The sequence below is a fragment of the Arachis ipaensis genome, chromosome B05 (assembly GCF_000816755.2).
Source record: "Arachis ipaensis cultivar K30076 chromosome B05, Araip1.1, whole genome shotgun sequence".
NCBI lineage: Eukaryota > Viridiplantae > Streptophyta > Magnoliopsida > Fabales > Fabaceae > Arachis > Arachis ipaensis.
In genome coordinates, this window is record NC_029789.2 from 78,857,651 (window position 1) to 78,879,307 (window position 21,657).

The following is a 21,657-nucleotide window of genomic DNA, read 5'->3' on the forward strand; positions in this document are numbered from 1 at the left end:
TTATAGTATAACGAATATTTTTTTATTTTAAATTTAATTAATCTTAGTGTACTAATATATGTTGACATGTGTATTTATTAATTATCATTATACATAACCTCAGATTATTCTTGGTTGGCATTTAACAAATACTATATATTGATGATCTAACCAATTATGAAATCGGAAGTCAAACTCTGATTCTTTTGGTTTCTGTAATCAAATTAATAAAGTAAAATAAACGAAACTTAATCCCCTTAGGTTCCTCACCCCTCAAACTAATTAAAAGTTCTCGTCAGATTTTGAAGCAATTAACAATAACGACGATGACTGCACTTGGACCCTACGGAATAGTTGGTGAAGTACTCACAAATGATGATAACTACAAGAACTCGAGTAATATCTCATGGGACATTTTTTTTCTCAAAATTTTATTTACTTGTGTTTATATTTAACAGATATAAAAATAGTAAAGAGAAATTAAATTATGTTTGCACTTTTTTATATACTTTTTGTTCATACTCTCGTCTAAAATATAAGGCAAGCCCAATAAAATTAAAAAGCTCAATCAAGAGGGCATTCACTTATCCGACCTTTTCTAAAAGATTGGGACAGACTGAAACAAGCAACTCATACTTAACTAAGTGAGCAACTGTCTCTTTGAATTTCTCACCCACTACAAAAAAACAGAGTTAAAACAGCGGTTCTTTTTGAAAATTACGGCGGTTAGAACCGCCATTATTACCGAAACTTGTGCCTCCAAGAAACGCCGTTATTCTAGGCGCCATTCTGGTTATTATGGCGCTTTTTTAGGGTTAAAATGGCGGTTTGTAACCGTCATTATTTCCGCATAAAATGGCGGTTTTTAATTTGTTTAAAATGGCGGCTGTAACCGCCATTTTTACCAGGATGTTGCGGCATCATTTCTGTTTAAAATGGCGGTTGGAAACCGCCATATTTACCATCATAACCGCCATTTTTACCAAGTTATAATGGCATCTTTTGTGTTTCAAATGGCAGTTTCTAGCTGCCGTTTTTACCAGGTTATAATGGCATTTTTTGTGTTTAAAATGGCAGTTTTTAACCGCCGTTTCTACCAGCGTATAATGGCATCGTTTTTATTTAAAATGGGGGTTTCTAACAGCTGTTTGTACCTAATTATGATGACAATTTTATGCTTTTTAAAATAAGATTGAAACTACCAATTTAAAGTGATATTTTCAAAACTCACTTAAAAATCTCGTAATAACCAAAAGGCATAATCATAAATCAAACATCATAAGATGATTTTTAATTCATACATGATCCAAAAGTCATAATTCAAGTCATAATTGAAATGTCATAATCCAAAAACAAAGTTTCAAAGTAACATTTTTCAATAATACGTCTTAACATATACTTCTTAATATACGTCTTAACATATCAAGCAAGGTCATGCTTTCTTGTTGCTTGCTCTGGAAGACCTACTTCCTAACTCTTTTGGTGATGGAATCTCACTCTCCTAATCCAATCCCTACAACAAAAATATAACTATTATGAGCACAAAAAATACAAGAAAAAGACATATATTGATATACATTTATCATGTCTAATTACATAACATTGATACAATAATAAAACCAATTTAAGATTATAGAGCCAACTACACATGAAAACTAATTAGCCTAAAAAAAGTGTTGTTTAATAAAGTATAAATTTAAGAGTATAAAAACAGGTTCCATTATGAGTAAATTGTTTTATTAGCACCATATAAACCACATCATATTTCTCATTAAATTGAGATTAGAAGCATAAATTTAGCATGTAGAATAATAAGAAAATTTGAATTGTAAAAACGTTTTGATCTAGTAAAATTTTTTTAGAATTGACAAAAAAAAAATTTAAGAGTATAAAAACAGGTTTGACATCGTTTTCCAAACCTTATTGTTCAAAAGTTGAAATCCAAACACAAATTCCATTATAGTTCCTTAGACAATTTAAGTTAAGCTATTTTGTGTTATGTTGAGCTTAGAAGGTAAGACTTTAATTTGCACCTTTACCCAAAGCAGTGTTGTGTTGTGTTCCACTACTTGAACTATCTTATGTGTGTGGTTGAGGCTATACTATAAATTACACTCTCTCTTCTTTAGTATTTCACATAATCGTGAGTTTCATAAATAGAAGGAAAGTATATGCCTTTTGTTAAACTTGTATTAATTATTACTATCACTCTAGCATAAGCTAGCACTACTACTAATTATATTAATAATAGGAATCATAAGCAGAATATGAATGTACCTGTGAAACTTGTTGAGTAGGAAACATTCCAGCCAATTGTATTAGAATTTTACCTCCTTCCTTAGAAGCAATATAGGAGACTAGCGCTTGCAATTGCGCTTTAACAGTATCCAACTCTTCTTGCACATTTGGACCACAAGTAGATGATGTGTCAACATCATTTGAAGAACCTAAATTCATTTGACTAATCCTTGTAGTGTTGTTCTTGAAAGCAATTGTTGGAACAGCTCCCATACCTAAACCTCGAACACGACCAGGGTGCTTGATAAACCACTATTTTATGGTTTATCTTGTGTTTAATTGAGTGGTTTCATCAAGTCTTTACTCACTTATTCATACTAATTGCATGATTTTACAAATTCCTTCCTAGTATTTTTTAATTTTTTTTTCACTCAGTTGCAAATGTCGGAACTTATAGCTATAAACAGATGCACAAAACACAAATATAGATTTTGACCAAGAATATATAAGCTCAAAGTTTGAAACTATAACGAAACAAGTAGCTTCTCATCAATCATGAAGCCAAAGTAAATAGCTAATTCATATAAGAATACTGACGAATTGAACCTATGAAACATTTGTTTTCAGAGTTTCCATCATTCTGTCAATCATGAGAACAAGACCATGCAAAAAATAACAGATGAGCTAATATAGTAGTTGTTAATTTAAAAAAAAGGATTTGCAATCACCACCAACAAACCAAAACTTAGAAAGATGGAGCACAGGATAAACAAAACTCAGCAAGTACTTATAGTAGGATAACACAGGCATGAAAATAAAGAATAAATAATGGTGGATCGGAGGATCGAGAGAAAGAATAAAGAAATAACCAGTGCTAGTTTCTAATATGCATTCCTTAGCTCTGAGTGAATGAGAGCAGTAGCAAATCAGATACAGGGTAAGCAATTTTCTTAACAAATTATATAATAATATAGAAACTAGGCATAACATTAGGAGAAGAAACTAGGCATCTCATCCAGATAATGATTAAGCAACTTATATATCAAGTTCATTGAAAAATAAAAATAGATCTGAGATCGGGGAGAGAGAAAGAGAGGAGGGGGTAACATTACGAAAATAACCTCGCCGGCTTTGCAAGCAGTGTCGACGGCAGATGTGAGGAAGAAAGATCCAAGATCCATGATCTGAGATCTGAGACTGGTTGAACATAAGACTCGATCGGCGTCAATCACCCCCGCACCAACGTAAATTGAATGCTTCAACACAAGACCCGATCGCGGAGCTGCAAAGAAACAAAAACCCCCAAAAATCAGCAACAACGAAGAAATCAGTAATTTTAGTTTCGGTTTCGCCTTCTCTAAAGAACTTGAGAGGGAGCTGCAGAGAAACAAATTGGTAACTCAGTTTGAGAGGGAAAAGTACCTCGAGAAATTGTCACCGGCGGAGAGAGGAGAAGCCGAGAGGGAAGAACGGCATTGTCGGAGGAGACGAAGGAGAGAGAGAATGAAGGGAGATCGATAGCACCGTAATGTTTCGTTTAATGAGCTAGCTAGGGTTGCAGTTCTTTTCTTTTATATACGTGTGAAAACGGCGGTTCAAAACCGCCATAATCACCATAACCGCCACCAAACCCAAAGTTAATTATGGCAGCAACCAAAAATGCCATAATAACCGGGTATTACGGCAGTTCTTTAAAACCGCCGTATTATCAATGTCATTTTAAAATATTTTTTGTAGTGACCCCTTTCTAGAAGAGAGATCCCAACAACCCTAAGGTAAAGGGATGGTTATCCACCATAAAAACTGGAACTAATTCAACAGTGGTTATTGGCTCATCACCTATAAATACACTAACACCCTCATGTATACTTAAGTTCCAATATACTTAAACTTGCTTAACCCTTTGCTGACTTAGGCATTGGAGTATCTTGCAGATACCACCCCCCATCCTCTCACACATATAACTCGGACGGCGGCTCTCTGATGCAAGACAAGTTGGAGACCACCTTCCTTGAACGCTTGGGCCACACAAGCAAGCCCAATCATTATCCAGTTTCAGGTAATCCCCGGAATATTGGCGCCATTGCCGGGGACCTGGGAATCAACGCTCAATGGCAGACGACCATTATAAAGACGGACGTACCGCATCCGAATCAGATAAAGAATACTAAGATATGGTCAACAACGAATAGGTTATAATAAAACCTCCCCCTAGGACGGAGGGACCTCATGGTGAAGGCCCTTCAGGTGTCTAAAATCAAAGGAGAATTCCCTCTAAAGTTCACCAACCGAAAAGGGAAGAACAAACACATTCTACCGATTTTATGGGGTTGCTACATGGCCACCAAGGTCGACTCGAGCAACCAGAGCAAGAGCTAGAGCAACAGCGCGAGGTGGAGAGGAGTTTGAGAAAAGAAATAAAACGACGGAAGGAACTGAAAGACAAACTCTCGAAGCTAGAATCCAATCTCCGAAATAAGAATTCTCGTGCGGATCGGGAGGATACCCCATTGGGGGGAGAAGACCCGTTCACTGAGGATATCATGAGGGCTAAAGTTCCTAGAAACTTTAAAACCCTGACATGAACCTATACGACGGGACAACCGACCTGAAACATCACCTCAGCAATTTCAAAAGTCGGATGTACTTGGCCGGCGCCTTGGATGCTACCTGCTGCAAGGCTATCCCGACGACCTTGACGAAAGTGGCCATGAAGTGGTTTAATAGCTTGCTCCCTAGGTCGGTTACCAGCTTCGACGACCTCTCGCATAAGTTTCTCACATGATTTTCAATTCAAAAGGACAAGGTCAACTGGTCAAGCATGCACCTAGTCTACTCGGAGTAAAATAGGAGGTCGTAGAACCCTTGAGAGACTATATGGAGAGATTCAACAAAGCACGCTTGAAAATTCAAGACCTGCCTACTGAGACAGTGATAATGGGACTTGTCAATGGCCTCTGAAAAGGTTCTTTCTCCCAGTCTATATCAAAAAGGCATCTGACTTTCCTAAGCGATGAACAAGAACGAGTTGAAAAGTACATCAATATGGAAGAAAATACCAAGTTGCGAGAGCCGAGTTGGCGACTAGGGCACCCTCAACAGCCGAAGGAAAAAGAGAGGGAGCCCAAGAGAAAAGAAGAAGTCGGACCCAAAAGGCCCAGAAGATACCACACTTATACCCCGTTACGAGTTTCCTTAGTGGATGTCTATAGAAAAATCTGTCACAACGAGAAGCTTCCTCCACCGCGTCCCATTAAGAACAAAAAAGATGGAAGTCGTAACGGATACTATGAGTACCACAAGCTGTACGATCATTCCATGAACGATATTTACGACCTTAAAAATGTGATTGAAAAGCTGGCTAGGGAAGGTCGGCTGGACAAATATCTCATGGAAAGGTCGGACAATCACGGAAAAAGAAAAAAAAGACGGCGAAGACCTCAACCAAAAGAGGTCCTCCCCTACAAACTCCCGAACGGCACATTCATATGATATAAGGAGGATTCACTGGAGGGGGCTGACCAAGTCATCTCGGAAGAGACTAATAGATGAGAATTTGAACCGATTTGGATTTTTTCCATTTAAAATAACTTCCGTTGCAAGTATAGACCAAACCGGCAATCAACTCCCACCATCAAATTTTAATTCCAAAGATGTCACAATCAATACAAAATAACCGGGAGTTTTAAGTCTCGGATTGTCTTCCCTAGGAGTTGTAATGAAGTGATCAATTATCGGCTATGGGGGGATTTGGGGGTTTTGATTGTAAGAGGCATGAAATTAAAATGGCAAGTAATTAAATGGGAAGCAAGTAAAAGCATTGGAAATGGAAATTAAATGGTAAAAAGAGCTCTTGGCAAGAATTGGGGAATCAAGGATTCCTATCCTAGTTATGGACCACAAACATGACAATTGTGTAGAATTAATCCCAATTAGTCAATCCTAACATCGAGAATTAGTCAAAAGGACATAATTGATCTCAATCCACATGTTCTAGCCAACTCTATTAATGGAAGGCTTAGAGTTAGTGAAAACCAAATCAATTAAAAATCCTCACACAATGTGGAATGGACATCCACCACTCAAGTTCACCCAATTACTCAATTTTCCAAGAACTAAGCCAAGCATTTTGTCAAATACTTGGTGTGCATGAAAATAAAATCAAATTAAATTGCAATGAAATTTAATTCTAAAGCTACCAAAACCAAGAAAATAATAATAATAATTAAAAGAAGCAACAATTAACATGAAAATATAAATTGCATTAATTGAAATTAAAATTAACAAGAGTATCCATAAACCTAAAAGTGACCAAATTAAGAAATTAACAAGATAAACTAAAGAAATTAAGACAATAGAACAAACAAAGGTAGAAGAAACTAGATGAAAACAAGAATTAAAAAGAAAAATTACAAAGAAATTAAACTAAAAACCTTAGTTTCTAGAGAGAAGGGGGAGCTTCTCTATCTAGAAAATGACCTACATGATACTAAACTAATCCTAATTGCTCCCCTCCTTTCACATGGAGTGAGGCCCCCTAGATATAGCACTCAATCAACTTCAGAAAGTCTCAAAACTGGACTCTGCAGGCCCAGAAATCACCTCCAGCGTTTTTCTTTAAGTGAGTCACGCGCACTGACTTCTGCGTATGCACACGTGCTAAATTTCCTCTTGTGTGTATACACAGGATGTTGTGCATACACACACATGGCTGTGTACTTCTTGTGCGTACGTGTAGTAGGTTGTGCGTATGCACACGCCAGTGTGTGCTTCTCCTTTGTTTTTGTTCATCCTTTCTCCCTATTCCATGCTTTTCCTCCACTCTCATCAAGCCATTTCTACCTGTTATACTTGAAATCGCTCAACAAAACCATCAAGGCATCGAATGGGATGAAAGTGGGATAAAATTGATTAAATTAGGCATAAAATAACATATTTTCACAATCAAGCTCAATTTAGAGAGAGAACACAAAAGTATGCTATTTGGCTAAATAAATGTGGGTTTATATGATGAATTCACTCAAATCAATCCAAAATTTATCGTCATATTTGGATTCAAACATCAATTCACATTAGTAGAGCATCCTCAAGCCAATGGCCAAGTTGAAGCCGCCAATAAAGTTATATTGGTGGGATTAAAAAAGAAGTTGCAGGATGCAAAAGGAGCATGTGCTGAAGAGCTCCCTCAGGTACTATGGGCTTATAGAAGAACACCTCATTCCTTGACTGGAGAAACACCATTCCGACTCACTTATGGAATAGAAGCTATGATCCCAATAGAGATCAATGAGAAAAGTCTAAGGGTGAGATTCTATGACGAGTTTGATAACATCTAAGCCCAAAAAGAAGAACTCAAACTACTTCTGGAGGTTCGAGAACAAGCACAAATAAGACAAGCAGCGTTAAAGCAAAGGATGGCGACAAGGTATAATAAAAAAATCATTTGAAGAAGCGTCGCCACAGACGACCTAGTCCTGATATGAAATAACATTGGAGCAACAAGTCATGCAAAGGGAAGCTTGCTGCAAACTAGAAAGGACCTTTGAAGATAATTGAAGTCTTGGGGAAAGGTTACAACAAAGTGTCCGACTTGGATGGAGCCGAGCTCCCAAGGTTGTGGCATGCTTGTAATTTAAAGAGATACTATAGCAAAAAGCATACTCCGTTCCCTGATGTACTCTTTTTTCCGACTTCACGTTTTTTTTTTCCGGAGAAGGGTTTTTCTGAAGGGGTTTTAACGAGGTATCAAAGTGGGGGCTAGAGGCATGAAATTTATTCCCTTAGTAGCCAAAGCTTCTTTGTAAAGTTACATTTCATTAATAATCGTATTTCTTTCTTTAAAAAATTCCATTATTATTCCCACGATACACACAGACTTAAGCTAAAAAAAATGAAAAAATTTGTTGCCCGACCTATGTGGTTGGCAAGATAAAGCGACAAGGCACAAGTCGATGTAAAGAGGTTATAAATGACTGATGATCGAAAGATTGATGGTTTAGAATTCACAATAAATTCTCGTTGCAAGTATAGTTTCTAAACCAAGCAATAATCCTTTTCATACAAAAACTTGTTTGTCACTTAAGTAAACCCAATAAAATTGATAACCGAAGTATTCAAACCTCGGGTCGTCTCTCAAGGAATTGCAGGGAAGTGTGATTTATTATTGGTTATGGAAAAAGGTATGTTTTTGGATTTTTGAAATAAGGGGCAAGTAATTTAAATGACAAGGAAAATAGATTGATAATAATAAAATCTCTTGGCAAGGTATAAGAATTGGAATTTCTATCCTAGTTATCCTTATCAGGTGTGATGAGAATTGTTATTGCTCCCACTTAGTTAATCTTTACTAAATAAGGAAAGTCAAGTGGACTAATTAACTTGATTCCTCGGTCCTAGTCAACTCCTATGGAAAGACTAGCTGTAGAGGGATTCACCTCAATCAGCAATCCTAATTTCCAATCAACTACTGAGTTTGATAATTCAAGTGTTACCAATTAATTAACCAAAGCCAAAAAGGGAATAAATCTAAATTAAATTGAAAGCATCATGAATAGAATATAAAATCGTTAATCTGAAATACCTCGAATTATATTAAATAGAATATTCAAATCTTAACATGAAAAGGTTCATAAGCCAAATTGGAACATTAACAAGTAAAATCATTGGAATAAATAAAAGTAGAAGAGAAACATAAATTAAAAGAAATATTGAACCTGTGATTGAAGAGAAGTAATCCAAAAATTAAGAGAAATCCTAATCCTAAAACCTAAGAGAGAGGAGAGAGCCTCTCTCTCTAAAACTACATCTAATCCTAAAATTATGTATTATGAATGTTGTATGAGTTGACTCTCCGTTCTTGTTTGATTCCCCCATTCTCTGGCTTATATTCTGTGTTTCTGGATTTGGAATTGGGCCGAAAAAGGGTCCAGAAATCGTTGGGGGCATTTTCTGCAGATTCTTGTATGTGGCGTCTGTCACGCGTTCGCGTGGTTTGGAGTTCTTTCTTGTCACGCGTACGCGTCGGTCACGCATCCGCGTCATTTGCGTTCTGCTCAAGGCACGCGTCCGCGTCAGTCACGCGTTTGCGTCGATGCCATTTCGCGCTAGGCACGCGTCTGCATCATTCATGCGTTCACGTCACTGCCTTTTCTTCAAAACTCCATTTTTTTGCTTGCCTACCATTTTTGTATGTTTCCTTTCTGTCCTCTAAGCCATTCCTGCCCTATAAAGCCTGAAAATACTTAACACACAAATCACGGCATCGAATGGTAATAAAGGATAATTAAATTTAATATTTTTAAAGCATAGGAAACATGTTTTCACACTTATCACATAATAAGGAAGGAAAAGTAAAACCATGCAATTCATATGAATAAGTGGGTAAAGAATTGATAAAAACACTCAATTTGAGCACAAGATGAGTCATAAAATAGGGGTTTATCAACCTCCCCACACTTAAACAATAGCATGTCCTCATGCTAAATCCAAGAGAAAGGGTAAAGTTAGAATGGTAGAATCTTATGCAATGCAATCTATTCTAAATGCAAACTACCTAAATGAATCACGCAATTCTAATTACTATCCACCTATATATATATATATATATATATAGAGCTTACATGTGGTTAATTTGATTCATATTCTCCAAGGAATCATATATGTACAATTAAAACCAAGCCATATTAAAATACATTCACAATTGAGTTGGGTTAAAATATTTCACAAACTTGCAAGACAATTAAATAATTAAATTTGGATATATGGAGATGAGCTATTGAACCCTCACTGGATTTTTGTGTTTACTCTTTAGTCACTCAGTGTTTGGGGTTAATCACTCTATTCTTTTCTATTCCTGCTTTCTAAAACTTTGTTCTTCATCTAACCAATCAACAAATATATAATGTATACATACAAACATCATGAGGTCTTTTTCAAGGTTATAATGGGGCCAAGGTAAAGGTAAGGGTATATATAAGGCTAAGTGAGCTATAAGTTGAATCCTTAATTAGCCTAAGATCTCACCTAACATATACAAACTCTTTCATAAGTTTGAAAATTTACCTAGCTACCCATAATTTTTCCACTTTTGTATTACATACTCATGTACCCATTTATTTTTAAGGTTATCCTATGTGCATTGATTTTTCACTAAACTTATTCTTGGAGAAATTTTGTCCCTTTATTTAATTACTTAAAAAAAAAATTTTTGAAACATAAACATAACATTTTCAATGCAGATGGTGTTTTCATTTATTTTGGTTTCATATGAGTATGCTCCCAAAATCCTGATTATTTTATTAATTTAATCCTTTCCTATCAACCCATGTTCCCACTTTTCCCCACACTTAGTGTGCATCACAATTTCTATCTTAAGCTAACCAAGGATTCAACTTGGAATTTTTAAATTATTTTTCTACTTAAGGCTAGTAATGTGGTTATAGAACAAAAGGGGATTAAAAGGCTCAAGGGGGCTAACAAAGGTGATGTAGGAGTTAGGTTTATTTGGGATATGTAAGGGAAAATTCAAATGATGGCCTCAATCATATGCGGGTATGGATCTACATTTTATATTGGACATATAGATTAAACAAAGTAAATATTACAAGCATAGAAAAGAAGTGCAAAACACACAGGAATGAAATTTATGGTTGAATATAACCATACAATTAAGCTCAAAAACTCACGGGTTGTGTGTTCTTTGGCTCAAAAACCATATATCAGTTATGTATGTCATGCAAGTAGAAATCAAGAGTTCCCATTATTCTCAATGTGAATCTTAGGATGGCTCTTAAAATCTTAGTGTTCTTCCTTGAAGAAATGTTGTTAACTAACTCACATTTGTTGCTATATATATATATATACACACACACACACACAGTGTGTGGATTATTGGGATTCTGTTATACTAAAGTCTCTAGTTTACTCTTTTATTTTCTATATCACAACTTAATAAGCTAAAAGTTAAACTAAACTATATCTAAGATAAATATATAAACCAAAGTGCAAAATGCAGAAATACAGTAAAAGAAAAATGTGCAAGTACCGGAAGATAAATAAGATAAGGTAAAATAAAAATAAAAAATAAAAATAAAAATACAGAAAAATAAGCAAAATAGGATAAAAGGAGAGTCTGAAAAGTGTGACGCGGGGGGTAGGGTTTCGCGTGGGTGGGTGTTAGTGATTTTGAATCTACGCGAACGCGTGGAGCACGCGATCGCATGTTTAGGGCGAAAAGGGAAATGACGCAAACGTGTCATTGACGCGATCGCGTGGTTGAGGGATATTGAAGGTGACGCGTACGCGTGGGGACGTGGACGCATCACTCAGAATTGTGCTAGACGCACAATTCCAGCGTCGTTTTGGCGCAACTCTCTGTTTCTAATTAGAGGGCAAGAATTTTCATGCGACGCGTACGCGTCGCACACGCTTTCGCGTAGGATGTGTGTAGTGCAAGTGACGCATTCGCGTCAGGGACGCGAACGCGTGGGCCAATTTGTGCTAAACACACACCAGCCGCACGATTTCAGCCCAACTTTCTGGGAGTTGGATCTTTACGCCGATTTCTAATCGACGCCCACGCGTGGCCTACGCTCTCACGTGGNAACGATCATACCATGGTAGGTTGTCTCCCACCTAGAACTTTTAGTTAAAGTCCTTAAGTTGGACATTTGATGAGCTTCCTGCTATAGTGGCTTGTGCTTGAAATCATCCAAAAATCTCCACCACTGTTTTGAATGCCAACAGCCTCCGGGGTCCCAAACTAGTCATGTAAAGCCCTTGAGCAATTTTAAACATGTTTTCAGGCTCCCGGGGTGCTGAATATCATATTAGATTCCAGGATCCCAAACCTTGCTTTTATATCCGCCTTTGTCTCGATCTATATTTTTCCAGCCGGGCGGTTTGGAAGTTGTATTCTCACCAGGATGACCAAACATTTTCTGAGACCCATTCAATCGAACTCGAAACCAATCCTTACACTTTAAAGTGAAGCGTGGAACCTTGTTGAATCTTGCATACTAGCCTTGAGCACAAACCATTTCCCTTTTACTCTTAAAGCCGCAGAGGGCTCTAAGCTGGTCACCTGTTTCAAGCAAACCATATTCAAGTGGAAAAGTAAAGATAAAGGCTAAGGATTTTACACACTTGAAATTTGTATTGGATGGTAATGGCCTTGGAAAAGGTGTTTCCAGTGGTTTTGCATGCTCTACTCCCTTGTATTCTTCAGTGAATTCTTCCACTTCTTTGTAGACTTCTTCAACTGCAATCACGTCTTGATCCAAGTCTTCGACATCTTCCTCATCACTCAAGTCAAAATTTGGAGGTTGAGAAAAGCATCATCTTCATATTCACTTGGGGAAGATTCTTCCATCTCAAAGAATTCACTTGCAGATGCAAGTTCATTACTAGGAAAACTTGACTTGTGATTATCATTATCAAGGAAACTCGCTTCGTGAGTTGATCTGTCCAGTTCTTCATAAGATACCTGCTTTTGGTGCTGTGCACTATCCTCCTTAGCATCAATTGCAAATTTCTTGACGGGGTTCTCCATAACTCTGGATTCCCATGGAGGTTCAGCGTCTCCTAAGTCTTCAACCAATTCTTCTTCTTTGATAATTTTGGCTTCCTCCACTTGTTCCAGTACAAAGTCATGCTCCTTACTATCCAGTGGGGTTTCCAGTATCTCCTTCACGCTGCGTTCCTCATTAGATTGTCCGCATGAAGCCATGGGGGTTTCTTGAGCGTCTGAATGTTGGGAGGGTAATCGATTTATTGCTTGATTCAATTGGTGAAGGGTTGCATGAAATTTTTCCACTGTTTCCTTGAGTTGCTCCCTTGATTCTTGGGGCGATGGATATGGACATGACACATAGGGAAGTGGTGGTTCTTGGGAGTAATTGGGTTGGAATTGGGGTGGATATGGGTTAGGGTCATACGGAGGTGAATGGTAATAGGGGGCTTGTGAGTGTGGTGGTTCAAAGCTATGTTGAGGAGGTGGTTCATAGGCATATGATGGGGCTTGTCGGTAATTACAAGGGGGTCCACCATATCTATCATCTTGGTATGCACCTCGGAATGGCTCTTGACTGTAGTAATTTGGTGGGTGATGGTTGTCACGAAGGGGTCCACCATAACTATTGTCTTGACATGCATTATGGAATGGTCATCGTCCAGGGTACTTTGGAAGGTATTGTTGCCTAAAGGGTTTATCAGATCCTCGTGGCTCCATCCATCTCTGATTGTTTTGACCTTGATGCATGTTCCTATTATAGCTTCCATTCCTTTCAATAATATTAGAACCAAACTCAAAGCGACGTGGGTGAGAACTCATAGTAACTAATAAAAATTAAAAACAAAAATAAAAATAAATAAACAGGTAAAAGAAAATATTTACAATAACCAATAATAAGGCACACGTTTGGTTAAAAATAACCTAAGTTATAAAACACAGTGCAAAAATAACCTAAGTTATAAAAATGATTCAATAGCACAACAAGTTGAATGTTGTACCAAAGTAATGGAAAATGAAATGTCATTTATTAAAAAGCTCCCACAAAAGCATTGCAAACAATAGAAAAATCATTCATCACGCAAACAAAGCCTAAAAGAAAAACTTGCAAAGGCATAAACTTCCTTTACGAGGCAAGCAAAAACAGATACTTTGTTAAAAAGTCTCATTAAAAAGACTAAAAACATCCAAAATAGAAGTTGTTAAAGATCCTATTAGGAAGGATCCAGAGTCACAAGCCGAGAAATAAAAAATACTTAAAACATACACAAAAGTGTTTATAAAAGGTCCCATAAACCAAGCCTTAACAAAAATATCAGATAAAATCAGGGAGAGGATTAGAGCCATCATCAGGAGAGGAAGTCAGGTCAGCCACAGTAGTCGGAGGGGTTAGAGGAACCTCTTCAGCAGCAGAGGTTGGGACGACATCGGGCTGAGCGGAAGAACTCGACAGCAACCCCTCGGACGAATTAACATCACAAGGAGGAGATTCAATAATGCGTTGCCCAGCCGTCTGATGATTGAATTTTTCACGGTTTAGAATTTCACAAATGAAATCTCGTTGCAAGTATATTTTCTAAACCAACAATAATCCTTTCATACAAAAATTTGTTTGTCACAAGTACAAACCCCTAATAAAACTAATAACCGAAGTATTCAAACCTCGGGTCGTTCTCCCTAGGAATTGCAATAAAATATTCTTGTTATTGGTTATGAGGTATCTTTTGGGGTTTTTAGAATAAGAAACAAGAAATATAAATGGCAAAAGAATTAAACTAACAACTAGAAAAGCTCTTGGCAAGGAATGAGAATTAGAAGTCCTATCCTAGCTATCCTTATCAATTATGACAACAATTGTCCATTGCTCCCACTTAGTTAAACCCTAACCATGGAGGAAAGTCAAGTGGATGGATTAATTTGATTCAACAAGTCCTAACCAAATCCTAGAGGAAAGACTAGCTTTAGTGGCATTTAAGTCAATTATCAACTTCTAATTATCAATCAACAAAGGAGTTAGAAACAGAGAAAACAATGTAAAAGTAAGAAAAAGTGCAGTGGTGAAAAACTAACCTTTTTCTGGGAGAAGGAAACTGTTAGCAAAGACAGAATAAGCGCCAAAATACTATTACTAGGAAGCCAAAGGTTTTGAAAGCAAACACCAAAGCACTAAGAGATTTAGGTGAAAAAGAAAGCGCGAAAGAAAGAGAGTAAGTTGAATGAAGAAGACGAAAAAGAAGAAAGGGAAAAAGGGACCGGTATTTAAAAGACGCAAGGGGCAAAACCGTAAAAGCCTCCACTCATTAAAAAAGGTACACCGTTACCAATGTAACCGCTCCCCACGTGTCGAAGCTGAAAAGCCAACAGACGCGACGGTTGACAACCTGAAATCGCATCGGTTTTCAATTCAAAATCACATCGGTTTTACGACTTGAAAAGGAGATGCCGATTTACGCATCTCCGACTTTATCTAATACTCAAATCCGACTCAAAATGAAGAGATCGGACACGAGTAGGGGCACTGTTCATACCCTGACCCAAAATATAAGCCAGGCCCAATAAAGTTAAAAGGCCCAGTCAAGAAGAGTGGCCTCATCTACTTATCCGATCTCTTCTAAGAGGTCGGGATAGACTAAAACAAGCAGCTCATACTTAACTAAGTGAGCAACTGCCTCCTTGAATCTCTCATCCGCTTCTAGAAGAGAGATCCCAACAACCCCAAGATAAAGGGACGGTTGTCCACCATCAAAAGTGGAACTACTTCAGCAGTGATTATTGGCTTATCACCTATAAATACACTGACACCCTCAAGTATACTTAAATTTTAATATACTTAAACCTGCTTAACCCTTTACTGACTTAGGCATTGTAGTATCTTGCAGGTATCACCTCCAATTCTCTCACACATACAATTTGGACGGCGACTCCCTGATGCAGAACAAGTTGAAGACCACCTTTTTTAAACGTTTAGGCCTCGCAAGCAAGTCCAATCATCATTCGATTTTAAATAATCCCTGAAACACTTCTCTTATTTTTTATTCATCGCTTCTAATATCCCACAGAAAAAAGGAAGCGTCAGTTCTGTGTAAGTTTAAATTTCCAATTTTTGAGACAACAAAAAAATAATTTAGATTCTTTAAAAAAATACTTTTTATACCATATGATGAATATTTACTCATCTTAAAAGTTTATGTAAATGATTATATATGTAAGAAAAGAAAAGGAATATTCTATACAAGGAGAGAAATCAGAGAATAATTTGGTTAGTGTGTGTCTTATTAATTTAGGGGACTCATTTAGGGAAAGGGGTAACAAAGCTAGCTAGAAGACGTTACATAGAGGGAAATTAGCTAATTGACTTTTTCCATACGTATAATTTATAACAATGAGTTTTATGTGTATCTTAGAAGCGTACTTAAAGATGATTTTATCGTGTATTGTTTCATAATTTTTAAAATAATATTTGATATAAAAATAATTAAAAAATGACATTTTTATCTGAAAAATATTTTAGTTAAATAAATTAAAATATATGTTATTTAAATTTTGTAAAAAAAAGCATATATTTTAAACATAGAGAAGAGAAAAGTATTATTGTTCACGATAAAACACTACAAGAAAAACACCCATTCAGGTACACTTGAAAAGTGTAGCCAAAAGTGAAAAAATGATGCCTTAGGCTATGGCTACGCTTTTTGGGCTACGGCTACGCTTTTTGGGGTGATTCCTATTCGGCCGTTGCCTATTCTCAAAGGCTACGCTTTTGGCGTTTGGGAATAGACTACGCTTTTCAAGTGATGCTGTCTAGGACCAAAGGCTACGCTTTTCAGCTTTCATTTTTCCAGAATAGGCTATGCTTTTCAACGCTACTGCATCACTTGTAAAGCGTAACCACATTATATACCATAGCTACTTTTTATAAGCGTAGCCTTAGGTCCCTCTTTTTTTTTTTGTATACTATAGCTACTATATATAAGTGTAGCCTTAGGTCCCTAATAATTTTTTTTCTAAAACCTAATATTTAGTAATATGATTATATATATAATCCTATTTTTTTAATTAAATTAGTCAAAAATTATAAAATAAAAATAAATACATAATAATACCATACAATATTCTTTAAATAATAAAAATTATCCTTTAACAAAATATATTTATAATGAACTAAAAATATTGGGATGATCATAAATGAATATTCATACATCTCACACTAAATTAAACATACCTGTATCAAAATATACATTAGATCACTTAGAATTTACTACTAATAAACTATAAAAAACTAAAATATTGTATCCTACATAAGTATCTTCTAATAAAAGTTATTAATCTTCTGATAGAAGAGAAAAAAACAAATTGATGTCAAATAGAGCACCTAACATCTGCGACTGAATTGAACATATATTGAAGCAAATTCTTGATGAAGACTGGGCGAGCAGAGAGCAGAGCAGCATTGGCCCATTCCCAGTTCCAAATGGAGACTCGATCTGAATCATCGGCGGTTACCATTCATGGAATGCATCAGATGCAACTGGATCTTAATGCTCAATCTGCAGCAAATCAACAATTCATCATCATAATAAATAACTTCAAACAAATTCACTACCAAATCGAGAATCAAATAAACATGCTAATTGTGTACATTCCAAAAATAATGTAGAAGCCATGTCACACCCCTAATTATTGCCTGCATTCATATTGTTACATATATTACTTTTGCAACTCAATCAAACTCAATTCATTAATAGAGAACTATGATCGAAATCTTAAATTTGAATGAACAAAATAAAAATGAACATATCAAAGCTGCATCTTCTGGAAATTATTAGAACCAATTGACCAACTCTTACTATGCCAACAATGGCTTCAACCATTAAAATTTGAAGGACTTTAGGCAGTGAATAGCTTTGGTTATAGCTCTCTTCACAGACACAAGAATACCAGTAGCTATGACAATGCAACTAAAAGAAAGAGTCATGCTAATCTCAGCTTTCACAGACACAAGAATACCACATAAAACTGCAACCAGGCACCCAAACTCCAACAACCTCATTGATATCAAAATTCAGGAAACAGAATGACATATAGTAAGCATAAGAAGCAAAAATACACTGGGAAAGACCTGCTTATCATGCACATATTTTTACTATTGATTTTAAATTTTAAACAAAATCAGCAAGCTCATACGACCATTGCTACACTTATGAGCAATACTTATCTTTAAGAAATGGGAAAGAGCTGCAATAGGGGACTGAACCGGCTACTTAGAATTTATAAACATGCAAGGGTATAGCTCTTGAATCAAATTCCTTCCTGTCGAGTTCTACAATGATCAGAATTTGAAACTAATCGACACTAACTTTTGAAACTAAAATAACTGTTATAACAGATGCTAGTCTAATAGTTATAGTGCAGCAAATTGTCAAAATTTGAAACAAACAAACTAACTTCTGATTTCTAACTAAAATTCCATTTGATACAAAAAATTAATTTTGATAGTCGATTTTATATAAGTATCCTTTATTCTTCTAGTGTCACATGCACAAACTAGGGAAAAAGAAAAGAAGAGAAGGGAGGTTGCCTAAAGCCTAATTTGACCAAGAAATTTTATACCAGAATAGTAGGTACACCCATGTTACAGTGCAAATTTAAAAAAAGATGAATCAAGTAGTAGTATACAACATATTATGTCCTTTTATGATGTGCATGCGATGTTTGATCCAAGAGAAAAGGAAAAAAGGAATTTATCAAAGTACTGTGACATGATAGAACATAAAATAAGTTGAAAGAATTTCCAAAAAAGATGAATCAAAAGAAGTGACTTAAAAATATTTTTACCTTGGATTTGGATTGCCCTTAACTACTTTCTGGCCATACTTCCTCCATCTATAGCCATCATCAAGGATATCTATGTCACTTGTTGTCTGAACCACAACCCTTGGTTCTCTCACTGTTCTACTTCCACCTCCTGATATTCCCTCATTTTCCCCTTCAATTTTCCTGCATAATTCATAACAACATTAGACCATGAAATGAACTTTGGGTTATTAACCACATAAAGTAGATAATAATATATAATTAAGATCAGGCTAAAACCAAAAATAGCAACAAAAAATCAGAAGTATTTCTGACATAGCTGAAATTCTTTGGATAATAATGATAATAATAAAAAGGATGGAACTAAAAATTTACCATCTTTTGGCATCAGGTTCATCGTCATCATAATCATCTCCACCTGATTTACACCTCTGAGAGCTTTGTTCAAAATCATCATCCTCAACTAAAATTTAGGAGTTCTCAAGGGTGGCAATAGAATCCATTTGTCCACTACCATGTGTATAAGATTGATGATCAGTCACCTCAAAGTTGTTCATTTGATTGGAGGGAGCAATTGCAAAAGCAGCAGAATTAGAAGAAGATGAAGAGTTTCTCCTAGTATTCTGAGGCTTAGGGTGATTATGAGTACCCTTATAAACAATCTCTGTGATTTGTCTATCCAAGGATCTCTCAAATTTCTTCTTTGTTGGGCAATTCGGGAATGTGCATTTATAGTAACTTCTTGGATTCTCACTACCTTTCACTTGTTTCTGACCATATTTTCTCCAATTGTAACCATCATCTGATCTTCTGCTTAGAGTCTGAGATTGTGGCTGGTAATTGTTGTTGCTGTTGTAATCTGATTGGAACCCATTGTTATTTTAGTTGGAACAAGTGTTTTAATATTACACACATAACACATTAAATCATTCACCTATTCAAGAAATCAACTTCAGTCTCAGAAAAGAATTACCATAAGAATCAGCAACTGAGGGAAAAATTGTAGTTTTAGTCAAAAGGGGTATAAGTAACTATAATGTCCCCATTTTTATAGATGAATACCTAGATTTCTACAATGGAGATGTCAAACAATCAGATTTCTAAAACTGAGGCATCCTAAACCCAATTCATACCTGAAGTAGAAGATCTTGTGCTTGAAAAAGATGAAGAAGTTGCAGAAGACAAATTAAACTCTCTTTGGGGTTATTGTTGAGAAGCACCTGAGATAATATTTATTCTGATGAGGACACCATAAAACTTGCAAGGAATCAGAAATTTCCTTAACAAAGTCCACAAACTCTTTGTATCACTTCTGTACAAAACAGGAATTGTTATTATTAATATTATTAATTTCTTATACTATGTTCTGTATTAATTATTAATTTAAAAAAGCTTTTAAATATATCAGTATATCAATATTTTAATAAATTTTAATAATTAATTTTAATTATATATATTATAGTTTAAATAACATAGTCTTTTTATATTTATTGGTACTTACAAGGTTATTGCCTTTGTTGAAGGCTCACCTGATATGGCTACATAAACAGGATTGTATATGATTGGTTTTCATGTTAATCAGATTTCTTTCTTTCAATTCAATTTACAATTCAGTTTACCTTTCTTCTTCCTCTTCTACTTCTTCTCTACTCATTGTCTTCTTTTCATTCTTTACATTCTTCACACCATTTCTGTTTCTGGCTAACCAAGAAACCATTCAAACTGCAAGAACTCTGTTAGAAACAGGAAGCTGAAAACAGGAAGCTGAAAACAGAGAAACGGAAGCCAACTTATTCATTGAGAAATCACAGAAACAAAAGCTTATTAACGCTGCATTTGGATTTAGTCTCAGAAACAAAAATACAGAGAAAATAGACAAGCTAAATCACAGTTAACAAACCCTAAAATACCACACATCTTCATCAACAACAGCATGCATGTTATCAAATTACAGTTCACAAACCCATATTTTAGAGATTAAAAGCCCCAAATTAAAATTCCTAAAATAGGAACCCTAAGCCACTGATCAATTTCAAAAGCAAATAGAAATCAATACATACCTATTCAATGATGTGAGCACAGCGAAGACGATGATGAGAAGCACGGAGATGACGATGGTGAGAGCGGCGCAGCGACGATGGTGAAGGCCGCATAGCGACGATTAGTGCAAGCGATGGCGAAGAGGAGTGACGACGGTCAACGTGGAGAGTAGTGCAGGTGAGTCGTGAGTGGGAGGCGACGACTCTCAATGGCGAGAGTGAGAGGGTTTCCGCTTGTAGTGAGAGGGTCAATGGCGAGAGTGAAGAGAGTGAGTGGGGGGCGACGATGGTGAGCTATCGAGGGTGACTGAGCTATCGAGGGTTTACGAGGATGAAGGTGACTGAGCTATCGAAGGTGACTGAGACTCAAGAAGTTTGCTAAGTTTTACTAAGTGTTAAGGTGATCAGTTTGCTTTCAGGAAAAACAAGGAAAAAAAATTACTAAGTGTTAAGTTTTTGGCTCTAGAGACATTAGGCATCACTTTTAAAACGCACCCAAAACTTAATAAATAGGCTATCCTTTAAAAGCGTCTCCTTTGATATGAAAAGTGAACCTATAGATATCAACCTACGGCTACGCTTTATAAGTGGTATCTTTAATATCTAAGGCTACGCTTTTTAAATGATGCCGCATTTGTGTATCCTTTTCTCTTATAAAAAGACAACACGGAGAAAAGCGTAGCCTATTCTATGAATAGGCTACGCTTTTCAAATGTAGCCTAAAAAAAATGTGGCTGAATAGGTGTTTATCTTGTAGTGAAAAAAAAATATTTTTTAGTTAATTACATTGATTCTGTAAAATATTGATTTTTCTTTTTAAAAATACTAGCATTAAAGGTGTTGTATTAGTACAAAGGTACTAGTATATCTATTTTATAACAGTTATGGTACGTTAAAAAGTGTTATTAAAATTAAAGTAATATTTTTATTATTTAATACTATTTTTAATTTTAAAAATAAAAAATATATTATCAAATTATAAAAAAAATATAACTTTAATTTTAAATTGTCTTAGAGAGGGGATTTGCAGGCATAGTAAATGTTCACTCTACTATTATGAGTTATAAATTTTATAGAGAA

General features: G+C 35.8%; 1 long non-coding RNA gene and 1 pseudogene across 1 annotated transcript; both read right to left on the reverse strand.

Annotated features, from left to right (window-relative positions):
• LOC107640737 lies at positions 18,541–19,441 on the reverse strand (annotated as a pseudogene).
• LOC110272187 lies at positions 20,147–20,921 on the reverse strand. The gene is made up of 3 exons (XR_002363124.1): positions 20,905–20,921; positions 20,599–20,810; positions 20,147–20,260 (listed from the first exon to the last, which is right to left on the reverse strand). It is a non-coding gene; the product is annotated as an uncharacterized LOC110272187 (long non-coding RNA).